A 4322-nucleotide genomic window follows, 5' to 3' on the forward strand; every position below is an offset into this window, starting at 1 on the left:
AGAAGTTTTTCAAAGGGTAAGTCAATGCCCTTAATTATGTGTTCATATATTCAGTGTTTGAGTATTTGGCTCAATGCACATGGCTACATGCTTGTCTACCAAGCTACAAGTACTATGTCAAATACTTATTTTCAGAAATAATATTACTATAGATTCCAGATTTTTTTTGGTTCTCATTACAAGAAATTTGTGTATGGAAAGATACCCTGATTCCATTCATCATGTTGATCCAATTGGACCCTTCCTACTCAGTTGCAACACTCTGCACTTCTGCATCATGCTTCAAGAAACTCTTTATCCTACAAGATTATTTTAGGTCTGGTACCCCTACCTCGTAAGTATCTTCTCCCCTTGAGGCACCACCCTTCATCTTATTGAAAGGTAAAGAGGGAAGACATCCTCTCAGAACTTCCATTTAAGGTGAGTGCCCAAGCTAGACACTTCTTCATTTCTCACCAGGTTTTATTCTGGACTTCATCATGGCCCTGTGCTGGGTACCCTCCCCCTTTTTGGCTTTGTTTTACATGTTGTCTTCCCTCACTAGATAGATAACTCCTTGAAGACAAAGACTGGTTATTTTGCTTTTCTTTGTATTTTTAGCTCTTAACACAGTTCCTGGCACTTAGTAGGTGCTTAAAAATATTTATTGACTGACTATCTGATATATCAGGTTGCCAGCACCAGAAGAAGAGCTGTACATAAATTGCCTTATGCCTGAGAACTCCAAGTAGTTTATAAGTCATCAATGTGAGCTACTTAACAATCGAAATCTCTTCTAACGAATTTGTATTGTTACTCCAGAAGGTTGACATGTTTTCCCCATATCTGGGATCTATTCACATGAAAACTTTAACTAAAAGCCAAACTTCATCAAAAGTAATGGCTTTCCTTAAGCAAACATGGAAAGAGGTTAGGGAAATGATGTGCCCAATTTTCATTGATTTGACAAGACCTAGGCACAACGTCAAACCATTTCCCTCTATCCTATTTTCTTCTGTTTATCCTCTCACTCTTTATTCTGTCCCTCCTCTAAAGTTGTTTTACTTCTAATCTCTGCCTTCTTTTATCTGCCCTCCCTTTTATAACCTCCCCTCCTACTTTTCTTTTGGGTAAGATAGATTTCTCTTAACAGTTGTGTGTGTATCCCCCTTTCAACCAATTTAGATGTGAGTGAAATTCAAGCACCACCTGCCCCCAACTTTAATCTGTTTCCTCCTTGTTCTTCCATTCTATCACCCATGCTCTAGCCTTTTTTTCTTTTATCTTCACAATCTTGACCCTATCGATGACTATTTCAATTATATACTATACCCTACTCTTAAAACCATCATCTCCTCTACTGCTATCTACACCCTGATCATTCTCAACTTTTGATCTTACTCTCTATCTTCTTTATTTTTACTCATACTTTTTCTTTTTTTGCAATGAATATGGTGACTTTATTGATGCTACACAATATAGGACTCCAGGCTTCTCCCTACTACACAGGCACTTTGGCACAACAATGTGAATAGGGCATGGGATCCCCAGTGTAGGAATATAAGTTAGGGATATGAGCTCCCCAGTGGTGGAACTCCTCTTTTGACTGGGGATGAAGATCCATGGCTTTCCACTTTACTCCTTGGAAGCCATGTAGACCATGAGGTCTACTACACGGTTGCTATAACCATATTTATTGTCATACTAGGAAATGAGCTTCACAAAATTGTCATTGAGGACAATGCCAGTGCCAGCATCAAAGGTAGAAGAATGGGTATTGCTGTTAAAGTCACAGGATACAACCTGGTCCTCTGTGTAGCCCAAGATGCCCTTCAAGGGTCCCTCTGATGCTTGCTTCACTACTTTCTTGATATCATCATATTTGGCAGGTTTCCCCAGGAAGCAGGTCAGATACACAACAGACACATTGGGAGTAGAAAATCTATGCCTGTGAACTTCCCATTCAGTTCATCTATGACCTTGCCTACAGCTTTACCAGCACCAGTGGAAGCAGAGATGATATTCTGGACAGCACCATGCCCATCATGCCACAGCTTGCCAAAGGGGCCATCTATTGTTTTCTGGATAGCAGTAATGGCATGAACTACAGTCACAGGTCCTTACATGATGCCAAATTTGTCAAGAATGACCTTGACCAAGGAGGCCAAGCAGTTGGTAGTGCAGGAGGCATTGCTGACAATCTTAAGGGAATTATCATATTTCTCATGGTTCACTCCTATCACAAACATTGGGGCATCTGCAGAAGGGGCAGAAATAATCACCCACTTGGCTCCACCCTTCACATGAGCCCCAGCCTTTCCCATGGTGGTAAAGACACCACTGAACTCTAGAACATACTGGGCTCCAGCATCTCCTCATTTAATAGTGATTGAGTTCTACTCCTGGAAGATGGTAGTGGCTTTTATCACCAGCTTTTTATTCTCAGCCTTGACAGTTCCCTTGAACTTGCCATGGGTGGAATCATATTGAAACATATAAACCATGTATTTGAGGTCAACAAAGGGGTCATTGATGCCCACAGTGTCTACTCAGCTACAGTTGAATGCAGCCTTGGTCACCAGGCACCCAAAATGTCCAAATCCATTGACTCCAATAGTCACTATCTTGTTTCAAGGATGCAACTGAAGCAGCAGATCCTAGCACTGAGCTTGGGAGAGGATCTGAGCTCTCCTCATACTTCTAAATCTCACTGGAGAAAGTCATGAAACCTTGCCAACTAGATCCACCATAAATACATGCTATTTTATCTTGAATGGGTATTTGCTACAATAAAAATCTCCTCCCCCCTTCTCTGATTGATTTTTCTCATGTTTCCCCAGAGTAGTTGATACAAAAATGATTATCAGTCATAAAACACCCTGTAACATCCTCACCTCTTTCTTATGAAAGTACCTCTCCTATTACCTTACTAAGAATAACAAGCCATTCAATATGAACACACTTATTGAAATATAGAATTTCATGTTTGAAGGAAACTCAAAAGCTAAATAATCCAACTTGTACCTGAGCAAGAATTCCATATAATAATTCTGAAAAGTGATTATCCAACACTTTTTGTAGAAGGAATTTTGAAGGCATAATGAGAGGGAACTCAATACTTTCCAAGGTATTCCATTCCACTTTTGAAAAGCTCAAATTGTCAAAAAAATTTTCTTATATCAAGATAAAATTTGCTTTTCTGCAATTTAGGCAGATAGAGAACAAGTCTGATTCTTCTTCCACAATACATCTTTTTACATATTTAAGGACTGTTATTAAATTATATCAGCTTGTTCTAATTTCAAAACCAAACACATGCAGTTTAATAATCAATCCCAAAATGATATTGTTACTTAGCAGGTTGTAGTGGGGAGTAGAGTACTGGGCATAAAGTCAGCAAGATGAGAAAAAGACTCTCATTTGGTTACTCATGAACAAAATAACTTTACCCCTAGGACCTTAATTCCTTCATCTGTAAAAAGAAGACAATAATGCTTTTCTTATTTATCAATCAATATTAGTTAGTCAACCAATTACTTGACAAACAAGTATAAAGTACATGATATATGCCAGGTATTCTATTAGACCCTGGGGATATAAACAAAAATGAAATAGCCTCTTATGTCAATTGCCTAAATTACATAGAGCAGGGCTTCTTAATTTTTTTCCCACTGGAGACCCCTTTTTGCCAAAGAAATTTCTTATGTGACTCCAGATATATAGGCATATAAAATAAATATACATAAACTTTTACTGTTGCCAATTTTTTTTGCAACTGCCACATTCAGTTATGTGACCCCATATGGGCTTAAACCCAGTATTTAAGAAACTTTGGCATAGAGAGAAGTAGTATATGTAATATGTACACATAGAAGTAGCAGTTAGGTGGCACAGTGAGTAGAGCATCAGGTCTGCAGTGAGGAAGACTCATGTCCCTGGACTCAAATCTGGCCTCAAACACTTACTAGTTATGTGACCCTGGACAAGTCAATTAACCCTATTTCCCTCAATGTCCTCATCTGTAAAAAATGAGCTGGAGAAGGAAATGGCAAACCAGTCCAATGTCTTTGCCAAGAAAAACCCAAATGGGGTCATGAAGAATCCAATATGATTGGAACCTGTATTTTCCTCATGTTTCAAAAGATACAGTTGTTATTTATGAAGAACACATCAAGAAAAAAGTTATACAATTTGTGGAGTTGGGATGGATTTAGAATGGTGTCATTTACATTTGAAAGTCAATTTTAACTCTAGGCAAACTTATCCTACATTTCTACTTTACTAACACCCAAATACTAGTATAAAGAATATCCTAAATGTAATTATTAATTTCTTGGCAGAAA

At 38.3% G+C, this 4322-nt stretch overlaps 1 pseudogene; it reads right to left on the minus strand.

Moving 5' to 3' along the window:
* Window positions 1–1614: 1614 nt before the first annotated feature.
* Window positions 1615–2498, minus strand: LOC122736383 (annotated as a pseudogene).
* Between the last annotated feature and the right edge of the window lie 1824 nt (window positions 2499–4322).

The sequence above is a fragment of the Dromiciops gliroides genome, chromosome 1, assembly GCF_019393635.1.
Source record: "Dromiciops gliroides isolate mDroGli1 chromosome 1, mDroGli1.pri, whole genome shotgun sequence".
Lineage (NCBI taxonomy): Eukaryota > Metazoa > Chordata > Mammalia > Microbiotheria > Microbiotheriidae > Dromiciops > Dromiciops gliroides.